Source organism: Triticum aestivum, chromosome 7D (assembly GCF_018294505.1).
Source record: "Triticum aestivum cultivar Chinese Spring chromosome 7D, IWGSC CS RefSeq v2.1, whole genome shotgun sequence".
Classification (NCBI taxonomy): Eukaryota; Viridiplantae; Streptophyta; class Magnoliopsida; order Poales; family Poaceae; genus Triticum; species Triticum aestivum.
Genome location: NC_057814.1, coordinates 412,076,594 through 412,089,307, shown reverse-complemented (window position 1 = coordinate 412,089,307; position 12,714 = coordinate 412,076,594).

The window sequence follows — 12,714 nt, the reverse complement described above, 5'->3', positions numbered from 1 at the left end:
GAGAAGAGAAGCAGCGGAACGGTCGTCAACTAGTAATGACCAAGAAGTGATCCTGAAACTACTTACGTTCATGCATAACTCAAACCGTGTTCACTTCCCAGACTCCGCCAAGAAGAGACCATCACGGTTACACACACGGTTGATGCATTTTAATTAAGTCAAGTGACAAGTTCTCTACAGCCGGACATTAACAAATTCCCATCTGCCTCATAACCGCGGGCACGACTTTCGAAAGATAATACCCTGCAGGGGTGTCCCAACTTAGCCCATTATAAGCTCTCACGGTCAACGAAGGATAAACCTTGTCCTGGAAAGACCCGATCAGTCTCGGAATCCCGGTTTACAAGACATTTCGACAATGGTAAAACAAGACCAGCAAAGCCGCCCGAATGTGCCGACAAATCCCGATAGGAGCTGCACATATCTCGTTCTCAGGGCACACCGGATGAGCAGTCCGTACAACTAAAACCAGGCCTCAAGTCTCCCCGAGGTGGCGCTGCAAAAGGCTCTACTTTGGACCAGCACTCACAGGAACACTGGCCCGGGGGTTTAAATAAAGATGACCCTCGGGCTCGCGAAAACCCAAGGGAAAAGGCTTAGGTGACAAATGGTAAAACCAAGGTTGGGCCTTGCTGGAGGAGTTTTATTCAAGGCGAACTGTCAAGGGGGTCCCATAAATCACCCAACCGCGTAAGGAACGCAAACTCAAGGAACATAATACCGGTATGACGGAAACTAGGGCGGCAAGAGTGAAACAAAACACCAGGCATAAGGCCGAGCCTTCCACCCTTTACCAAATATATAGATGCATTAATTAAATAAGAGATATTGTGATATTCCAAAAAAATATCCATGTTCCAACATGGAACGAGCTTCAACTTCACCTGCAACTAGCAACGCTATAAGAAGGGCTGAGCAAAAGCGGTAACTTAGCCAAACAACGGTTTGCTAGGAAAGGTTGGTTAGAGGCTTGAGATGGCAATATGGGAGGCATGATATAGCAAGTGGTAGGTAGCGCAACATGGCAATAGAACGAACAACTAGCAAAGCAAAGATAGAAGTGATTTCGAGGGTATGGTCATCTTGCCTGCAAGGTTCTCAGAGTTGTCGAAAGCTTGATCCTCGTAAGCGTACTCAACAGGTTCCTCGTAAGCGTACTTATCTCCCGGCTCTACCCAAAACAAGAACACAAGCAACAGAACCACAATCAATCACGAGAAATGCACAAGCAACATGATGCAAAACATGTATGATATGCGAGACATGGTATGCGATGCATATGCGTGCCCCGGAAGAAAAATGATGAACAAGGCAGTAACTTGGCAAACCAAACATGCCACTGGAAAGATGAGATGATTTCGGTCGACATCGATATAAAGATCACCGGAAACGGATGCACGGTTTGCAAATGGCAAGCAAAACAAGAATGACACGAATCTATGATTAACAACATGATAGCACTTGGAATGCAACAAGAAACTATGCTACAGCACTCCAACATAGAAACAAAGCATATGACAGTAATCCACAGGAGATGCTTGACAAAAGATGAACACTGAGCTATGGCTATATCACACCACAGCAGGTTCAAACAAGCATGGCAAAAGTGCAAAAGATATCAGGTTCACAGACTTAGAAATTACTGGACATGGCAGAAACAACATCAGGTAGCAATGTTCAGAGCACGAAATCAACATGCTACAGGAACTTAACATGGTAAAACAAGGCATGGCAGTATTCGAATAAATGCATATGGCAAAAGTCCTTTACTGACCCTAAGCCAAAAAGGACCAGAAGATATGATGGCAACCATGTAAACATAGCAAGTTTTGTTAACAGAAAACAGAGCATGACAGAAACAGTAATATGAAGGCATCTTTGTGAGCTTGATGCACTCATCACAAAGCAATGCATGACAAAACTAGCATACCTACAGCAATATGGCATGTTTATGAAGCTATCCATGGCAAGAGCAAATACATAGCATGAAAGAACAACTACAACAAGCTTGGCAAAATTGAATATCATGTTAACAATCTGCCAGAAATATTTTATAGCAAAAGTAGAGCAAGATTGAGTCATGCTATGGCACCCCATAATTGTAAACAAGGGCATGAATGGATCAACTACAACAATATCTACAAAACATCCTTACTGAACATCACCAAAATAAGCATGTATCTCTCTGTAGACACATGGATACATAGCAACAAAATAACAGCAGACAAAGACTTGGTAAACTTAGTCCCTGAAATCAGAAACATCACGAAGCCCAGTTTGCATGCTTGTGCTAGTCACCACAGAGACCACAAAAATACATGGCATAAATCTCTGTAAAGATGGCATGTCATACATCAAAACACATGTAGAGCTCATGCCCATAAGATGCACACATCAACAGCAACAAAAATAACAAATCCTCAAGTTCTGATAAGTAACAGCAGATAACAGCAACTAGCACTCTTGCATCAGAGATTTGGGCATCAAGATGAACTCAAATGAACATGGCCCAATGGAACAAAATGAAGAGCATCTAGAGACGAACATGTTGATATATTGCACGCACAAAACGGAGCTATATGCAGAGAGTTATGATGCGAGGAAGTATGCAACAGAATGTAATAATTTGGGGACTTAGAGAAATTTGGGGGGAGAAGAAGTCAACCGCTAGATCGCTGGATCCAGATCGGATCGAGGCCGGCACGGGCTCGGCTCGCCGTGGACGGCGACGGGGAGGAAGACGGCGGAGGGAGGAGCTCGGGAGGAAGGAGGAGGCAGGCGGCGGGGTCGAGGCCGGAGCGGGAGGAGAGGGGCGCCGGCTCGGACACGGACGGGCGCGGCGGCGCGGTGGCCTGATGGAGGCGGCGTCCGGCATCGGCGGCGGTCGGAGGCGACGGCGATGTGGCGGCGGGGACGGGCGAAGACGCGGGCGGAGGAGGAAGGTGGCGGGGCGCGGGCGGAGCCGGCTCGGGCCGCGGGGGCAGGCTGCGGGCCAGGAGGGCCAGCGGCGCGCGCGGTGGCCGGGGGCCATGTGGAAGCCCCTGATTGGCCGGGCGCGGCGGCGCTGGTTCGTCCGGCGGCGGCGGACGCGTCCGGCCTCGGAGAGGGCGATTTTTAGGGTTTGATCTGCGAAATGTTTCGGGAGGGGAGGTGTATATATAGGTAGAGGGAGCTAGGAGACTCCGAACGGAGTGCGGTTTTCGCCCACATGATCGTGATCGAACGACCTAGAGCATGGAAGTGACTTAGAGGGTTTTTTGGCTATTTAGAGAGGGGTTTTGCTGCAACACACAAACGGACTTTGCGGTTGCCCGGTTAACCGTTGGAGTACCAAACGACCTCGAAATGGAACGAAACTTGACCGGTGGTCTACCGGTGGTATACCAAGGCCACTTGACAAAACTCGGTCCATTCCGAGAACATTCAACACCCGCTCACGAAAAGAAAACAAGAGGGGTGCGCGGGAGGAGATGGGAGTGCTGGATTGCAAAACGGACAACGGGGAAAATGCTCGGATGCATGAGACGAACACGTATGCAAATGCAATGCACATGATGACATAATATGAGATGCATGACATGAACAAAATGCAAAAACGGAAAACAAAACCCGACCACGAAGGGAATATCATAACACAAAGCCGAAAATGGCAAGAGTCGGAGTTACAAATATGGCAAGTTACATCCGGGGTGTTACAATGCACTGGCCCCACGGTGGGCGCCAACTGTCGTGGAATTGTCACGACAGATGTCCTAGTGATAGGACTTAGTCGTGGAGCCATCGCAACTAGGAAGCAAGAAGGGGTTAATCGGGACAAAGGACATGAGGTTTATACAGGTTCGGCCCCTTACGGTGAAGGTAAAAGCCTACAATCCAGTTTTGAGTGGGATTACTTATCTCTCGATAACCAGGGAGTGAATCCGCTTGACCTAGCTCTCGATCTGATGTTACTTGCCCCAAGCCGCCGCTGGGTCGTCCCCTTATATACACGGGTTGACGCCCGGCGGCCTACAGAGTCCCGGCCGGCTCATAAACAGTGTCCGGCTCGGTGACTAGTTAATCTTGCCTTATAATACAAGTCATACCATTATGGCGGTTTATCACTACGGGCCTTGAATCGCCCTTGGGCTTTGGGCCCTTAACTGAACCGCCATCTTCAAGCTTGGTCTTTGGCTTCGAGAGTCTTCGTTGGTATAACCCGGCCCCTCCTGGGTGGGTCATACCTAATAGTTATATCCCCAACAACCATCGTATCGAATAGAGGAACACAGTTCACTTCAAAGTTTTGGCATCAGCTGCACCAGACTTTGTGGACCAGACTAGAGTTTAGTACAGCCTTTCATCCGTAGACAGATGGACAGACCAAGAGAGTCAATCAAATTATGGAAGACATGTTGAGAGCTTGTGCACTAGATTATGGATCTAGTTGGGATGATAATTTGCCTTACGCGAAGTTCTCATACAACAATAGCTACCAAGCCAGTTTGAAGATGGCACCTTTCAAAGCTTTATATGGACGGAGGTGCAGAACACCGCTGATGTGGGATGAAGTTGGAGACCGCCAGTTGTTTGGACCAGATTTGATCAAAGAGTCTGAAGAGAAGGTTAAATTGATTCGAGATAGACTGAAGGTAGCTCAGTCCAGACAGAGGAGTTATGCAGACTCAAAACGCAAGGAGGTAGCCTACAAAATCGGAGACAGAGCATATCTTCGTGTGTCACCTCTGCGATGAGTTAAACGCTTTGGTATTAAGGGAAAGTTGCCCCACGATTTGTAGGACCATACCGAGTTTTGGAACGTATGGGAGAAGTAGCCTACAAGTTGGAGTTACCCGAAGGACTGTCAGGAGTTCATGATATGTTTCACATTTCTCAGTTGAAGAAGTGTCATGCTGAGATGGCCGATATCCCTCTAAGAGATACAGTGCCCCTGGAAGCAATTCAGTTGGATAGTGATCTGCCCTATGAGGAGGAACTAGTCAAGATTCTCGAGTTCGCCAGCCGAGTTACATGCTGCAAGGTTATCAAGTATTGCAAAGTTCAGTGGAGCCACCATACCGAAGATGAAGCCACCTGGGAACGAGAGGACGATCTACGGAAAGACCACCCACACCTATTTTCTAGCCAACCCGAATCTCGAGGACGAGATTCATCTTAAGGGGGGTAGGTTTGTAACATCCCAAATTTTCAATTTGGAATGTTATACATAGGTCATCATATGCATATCATATTTTGTTGCATTTTGCTTTGCGATCCTCAAAAATTCTAAGCAACTCAAGGACCCACGGAGAGAGTTGGGGATTTCACCATTTTCATATTTGAATTTTCTCAAATATCAAAACAAGGATCATTTTGGTTTTAATTATTTTTCTCTCTGAAAATATTTCATGTTAAAATATATGAGAGGAGATAATATGACTTCTCCAAAATAAAAGAAATATTGGAGGAAAAATATTAAAATCAAATAAATAATTTTATTTGGATTTAGTTGCTATTTTATTTGAATTAGAAAAAAATTGCATTTTTAGGCAAAGAAAATGATCACTAAGTTCTAAAATTTTTATTTAGACAGCAAAAATTTGTTTTGGCATTTTTACATTTTTATTTTTATTTATTTAGGATTTTCTCGGCGGAATTTATTTTATTAAAAAAATAGTCGCGCGCCCGACTCGGCCAACGGCCCAGCCGAGCCAGGCCACCTCAGCCCACCGCCTCGCCCCGACCGACTCCTACCGGGAGTCCGGCCGGTGCACGCCGCCGCCGCCACCGAGTCCGAGGAGGACTCCTCCTCCTCGACCCCCTCCCCAAGCCGCCGAGCCCCCCTCTCATAAATACCCGTCGCCGCCGCCCTCATCTCACCCCGAGCCGCCGCCGCAAGCCGCAGCAGCAGCGCCAGCTCGAGCCGCGCCGCCGCCTGCCGCTGCCGCACGCCGCCCGCGCCTCGCCTCGCCGCCTCGCCGTTCGCCGCGGATCACGCCGGAGCCGCCGCCGTTGACCTCGCCGCGTCGCCGGTTTTTGTCAGAGAACCGGTAAAAATCCGCAAGAACCGCCGCCCGGTTTTTTTCCAAACCCTAGATGTGTTTTATTTTATACTAGTTCAGTTTTTCTTCGGTTTATTTATTTAGCGGACGTTCGTCCGTTCGTTCGTTCTAACAAACGCTGTTCATCGGTTAGGTTCAGACAGCGAACGTTCGTTCGTTAGTCTTTTCTTTTTATTTTATTTTTCGACCAGGGACCTATCCGGGATTATTTTTATCGCAGATTAGCCCCTGATCTTCAAACCCTCGCCGTTTCTAAACCGTTTGTCCCAATCCAGTGAAACCAACGCCAAAATCTTCGTCTCGAGCCCCTCTTTCTGTTTAATCAACTTGAAAAAGGTTTTGACAATTTAAAATTTGGTTTCAAGCAGATTTCGAAGTTTTTTTAGCGTAGTTTTAGTTCCGTAGCTCCGATTCGATTGATTCTTTTTGCCGATCGAATCTCTTCAATTGGGTTTTCAGATTCGATTTTATTATTTGAGTTTTACCTGTGCATCTACACTTGAGTGTTTATGTATGCTATTGTTTGTTTGTGATAGAATTCTCGGAGTGCGAAGCGTGCTATTACGAGTCACTAGGGTTCGCAGATCGTCAGCAAGGCAAGTAACACATTGATCATACTCTTTCATACCCAGTTTTTATGCATTAGTTACAATCCTCAAACATTGCATGATTAGGATATATTAACATGTGGGTTTTGGGAAGTAGTTGGTGAGGTAGAACCTATTGCCCTTTTATTATCAAACCCTTGGGAGTTACTTATACGTTATGATTATATTGCCATGCTATGATCATAGACGTGGATTGGGTTTGAGTGTATCCATGACAGATGTGAGATTGTTAATTAATGGTTAACTTAAGATGGCTACTTAAACACACATCTGGGTGGATTGGTTGCGGGCACCTGGGGATATACCAGTGTTGTCTTTTTGGTTCACCACCCAGGCTCAAAGGGATCATAAGATTATTCATGCCAGAAACTTCCGTGTGCAGCCACAAGCTATTATGGGCTCTAGCATAGTTGAGTATGTTGCATGACCTCTTTCAGTGGTGGGCTAGCAGATGTAGGGGAAAGTAGGTGTAACACTCCACCTAGAGTAAAGAGTTAATGTTTCTGAAAGACTGTGTCTTAGTCATCCGTTTCTCAAACACCATGTAGTGCGAGAAATCTAACGGAGGAGATCAAGTCTTGTGGGGAAAAGTGCGCAAACCTCTGCAGAGTGTACAAACTAATCATGGTTAGCCGTGTCCCCGGTTATGGACATCTTGAGTATCTGGTTCTTGGATTATCATGTTGATCTCATCACTCTAAATTAATTTGTTGGGTTGTTAATTACTTGTTTAATTGGGATTGAGATGGGGATTTACCATTCTCAATGTTTCAACTACCATGATAGTTCAATAAAATATATTCCTTTGTTGTAGGGAAAAATTTGCTTTTCACAAAACATTATAACCATAGAGCCTCCACCAGCCATATATGCATGTAGTGATAGCATTTACTTGTTCATTGCTCTACTGTGTTACATTGCAAGCATATTCCATGTGCTGACCCGTTTCGGGCTGCAACATATCAGGTTGCAGACTTTTTCAGACGAAGAGTAAGGTGCGCTAGGTCGTTGTCGTGCTCTCAGCTATGCCGTTGGAGTTGATGGACTCACTTTATCTTCCAAGCCTTCCGCTGTTATCTTATTTAGATGGCCTTAAGCCATATTTATTGTAATAAGTTCTCTTTTGAGACATTCGATGTAATAAGTGTGTGATTGCTACTCTATTATAAATCCTTCGAGTACTATGTATGTCAGCATTACCGATCCAGGGATGACACTTGAACACAGAGATTTGACCGTCTGGGGTCGGATCGCTACACATAAGTCCTAACTCGTCAAGAACCCTAAGCATGTATATTAAGCAAGCGGTAACATTGAAATGACAAGGTTTACTAGGAGGTGGAGGTAAAGGATATATCATGGCAATAGCAAATGGCTTTGATGTTGGATAGGTAACGAGATCATATGAAAGTATCACAACACTATTGCAAGTACAGCTAGTACAAGTATTTAGGATAATGATCACCCTTGCCTATTATCCACGCTTGGCAGAAGAGCAAACCTTGCACGTATCTCGCATCATCTCTGAGTCCTAACCGCATAGAAGCAAAGAACACTGGCACACAATCAATCGATGAATCTTATGGTTATGGCAAAAAATCCAACATATTTATGGAATACAATGCATGACATGGCAAGGGCGAGCTAAGCACTTAACAACAAGTTAAGTGAAGCTTGATATCCAATGATACGTCTCCGTCGTATCTACTTTTCCAAACAATTTTGCCCTTGTTTTGGACTCTAACTTGCATGATCTGAATGGAACTAACCCGGACTGACGCTGTTTTCAGCAGAATTGCCATGGTGTTATTTATGTGCAGAAACAAAAGTTCTCGGAATGACCTAAAACTTCACGGAGATTATTTTTGGAAAATATAAAAAATATTGGCGAAAGAATCAAGGTCAGGGGCCCACACCCTTGCCACGAGGGTGGGGGGCGCGCCTGCCCCCTGGGCACGCCCCCTGCCTTGTGGGCCCCCTGGAGCTCCACCGACCTCAACTCCAACTCCATATATTCGTGTTCGGGGAGAAAAAAATCAGAGAGAAGGATTCATCACGTTTTACGATACGGAGCCGCTGCCAAGCCCTAAACTCTCTTGGGAGGGTTGATCTGGTGTCCGTTCAGGGCTCCGGAGAGGGAAATCCGTCGCCATCATCGTCATCAACCATCCTCCATCACCAATTTCATGATGCTCACCGCCGTGCGTGAGTAATTCCATCGTAGGCTTCCTGGACGGTGATGGGTTGGATGAGATTTATCATGTAATCGAGTTAGATTTGTTAGGTATTGATCCCTAGTATCCCCTATACTTGTGGGTTATCAAGACTATTTTCTGGCGCCGTTGCCGGGGAGCATAGCTCTATTCTTTGAGTCACTTGGGATTTATATCTGCTGGTCACTATGAAGAACTTGAAAGACGAGAAAACAAAATTTATCCCTCAACTACGAGGGGAGGTAAGGAACTGCCATCTAGCTCTGCACTTGATTCACCTTCTGTTTTGAGTAAGCTTGCGACACCTAAACCTGCTTCTGCTATTAATTCTGATATGTCGCATGTTATTGATGATGCCACTTCTGCTATGCATGATACTTATGATGAAACTACTTCTATGCTTGATAATACTGTGCCACTTGGTGAATTTCTTGATAAACAACTTGCTAGGGCTAGAGAGAATGAAATTATTGAAACTAATAATATTGATGAAAGTGATGATGAAGACTCTCCCAATAAATATGAATTGCCTGTTGTGCCTGAGGGCTATGTTATGGATGAAGAAACTGCTAGAGACTTTCTTGCTTGCAATGACAGAAGTGATCTTAAGAAATTATTAGCTAAGCTTAAACAAAAAACTCTGAATGCTAGATTGAAATATGATCCGTCTTATGCTACTTCACCTATCTTTGTTATTGATAAGGATTATGAATTCTCTATTGATCCTGATATAATTACTTTGGTTGAATCTGATCCTTTCTATGGCTATGAATCTGAAACTGTTGTGGCACATCTTACTAAATTAAATGATATAGCCACCCTATTCACTAATGATGAGAGAACTCGCTACTTTCATATCCTTAAAATATTTTCGTTCTCATTAAAGGATGATGCTAAGATATGGTTTAATTCTCTTGATCCTGGTTGTGTGCGTAGTCCCCAGGATATGATTTATTACTTCTCTGCTAAATATTTCCCTGCTCATAAGAAACAAGCTGCTTTAAGGGAAATATATAATTTTGTGCAAATTGAAGAAGAGAGTCTCCCACAAGCTTGGGGGAGGCTTCTCCAATCTTAATGCTTTGCCTGATCATCCTCTCAAGAAAAATGAAATACTTGATATCTTTTATAATGGACTAACTGATGCTTCCAGAGACCACCTGGATAGTTGTGCTGGTTCTGTTTTCAGGGAAAGAACACCGGATGTAGCTGAAATTCTATTGAATAATATGTTGACCAATGAAAATAATTGGACACCTCCTGAACCAACTCCTAAGCCAACTCCGAAGAAGAGGGGTGTTCCATTTCTCAGTCCTGAAGATATGCAAGAGGCAAAGAAATCTATGAAAGAAAAGGGTATTATAGCTGAAGATGTTAAGAATTTACCTCCTATTGAAGAAATACATGGTCTTAATTTACCGCCTGTTGAAGAAATATATGATCTTAATCCATTACCTATTGAAGAAACACATGGTCTTGATAACCCGACACAGGTAGTAAAGGTACATTCTCTCTATAGATTTGATGAAGGTGATATTCCTCGTTATAAGTCTGCTAGCCAATGCTTAGATGAGTTTGATAATTTTATTGTCAAACAAGAAAACTTCAATGCTTATGTTGGTAGAAAATTGAAACACAATTCCGATATGCTTGAACACTTGGGTGATTATATGTCTAGAGTTAAAGGTGAACTTGAACTCATTAGTAAACATGCTTCTATGGTTACCACTCAAGCTCAGAATGATTTGCTCAATGAATTGAATAATAAGAATAATGATTATGCTGTTAGAGTGGCTACTAGAACTGGTAAAATGACTCAGGAACCTTTGTATCCTGAAGGCCATCCGAAGAGAATTGAGCAGGATTCTCAGAGAAATAATATTGATGCACCTAGTCCTTCTAAAAAGAAGAAAAAGAAAAATGATAGGACTTTGCATGCTTCTAGTGAACCTGTTATAGACACAGCTGAGAATCCCAATGATATTTGTATTTCTGATGCTGAAACACAATCTGGTAATGAACATGAACCTAGTGATAATATTAATAATGATGTTCATGTTGATGCTCAACCTAGCAATGACAATGATGTAGAAATTGAACCTGCTGTTGATCTTGATAACCCACAATCAAAGAATCAACGTTATGATAAGAGAGACTTTGTTGCTAGGAAGCACGGTAAAGAAAGAGAACCATGGGTTCAGAAACCCATACCTTTTCCTCCCAAACCATCCAAGAAAAAGGATGATGAGGATTTTGAGCGCTTTGCTGAAATGATTAGACCTATCTTCTTGCGTATGCGATTAACTGATATGCTAAAAATGAATCCTTATGTTAAATACATGAAAGAAATTGTTAGTAATAAAAGAAAGATACCGGAAGCTGAAATTTCCACCATGCTTGCTAATTATACTTTTAAGGGTGGAATACCAAAGAAACTAGGAGATCTAGGAGTACCAACTATACCATGCTCCATTAAAAGAAATTATGTTAGAACTGCTTTATGTGATCTTGGAGCCGGTGTTAGTGTTATGCCTCTCTCTTTATATCGTAGACTTGATTTGAATAAGTTGACAGCTACTGAAATATCTTTGCAAATGGCCGATAAATCAACTGCTATACCTGTCGGTATTTGTGAGGATGTGCCTGTTGTGGTTGCAAATGTTACTATTTTAACGGACTTTGTTATTCTTGATATTCCCGAGGACGATAGTATGTCTATTATTCTTGGAAGACCCTTTTTGAATACTGCAGGGGCTGTTATTGATTACAACTAAGGCAATGTCACTTTTCATGTTAATGGCAATGAGCATACGGTACACTTTCCGAGGAAACAACCTCAAGTTCATAGTATCAACTCTATTGGAAAAATTCCATCGATTATTTTTGGAGGTTTTGAATTTCCTCTACCTACTGGCAAAAAGAGATATGATATTCTTATTATTGGGGATGTGCATATCCCCGTTGAGGTAACATAGTGTTATTCAAAATTTCTCCGGTTTCATGCGATTCGGAATGAGTTTGTTAACAAGACCTGATCAACCTTGTTAGTGGATTCCTTTTGATGAGCATGAGATGGATGAAGTTGGAAAGCACAACTCTCTATACCTTCCTTTTACTTTCTGTTATTTAGTTGAAATAAAGTAAAAATAGTATTTTTTGTCTGTTTTCTGAATTATCTGTGCAATATAAAAATACCCCGAAAATAAAAGTTCTCCAAATGCCCCGAAATTGAAATATGATTTTTTCTGGAATATTTGAGAATATTTGGCACTGAGAACACATCAGGGGAGCAAGCACCTGGGCACGAGGGTCCAGGGCGCGCCCACCCCCCTGGGCACGCCCCCTGCCTCGTGGGCCCACGGTGGCTCCCCTCCACTTACTCCAGCCACCACGCACTCTTTCTTCCTCCCAAAAAAATCACCAACCAGCTCAAGCACGAGTTCTAGCTCATTTTGCTGCGATTTTCGATCTCCTTGCTCAAAGCACCTCTCACAAAACTGCTTTGGGGGATTGTTCCTTGGTATGTGACTCCTCCATTGGTCCAATTAGTTTTTGTTCTAGTGCTTTATTCATTGCAAATTTGTGCTGCCTAGGTGACCATGTTCTTGAGCTTGCATGTCAAATTTATATGGTTCCAAGTAGTTCTAATGCATGATATAGGCTCTAGGCATTTGTAGGAGTAGTTGCTATCAATTTTGTTGAGCTTGGTTCACTCTTATTTGAAGTTACTAAAAATTTCAGAAATTTTCAGAAAATGATGAAGAGATTTTTGAGGGGCTCATCGAGCCGAAGCTCGAAGGAAAAACAAAGTGAAGAAGCGGAGAGGCCCAAATATAATCTGCCTCGCACCGC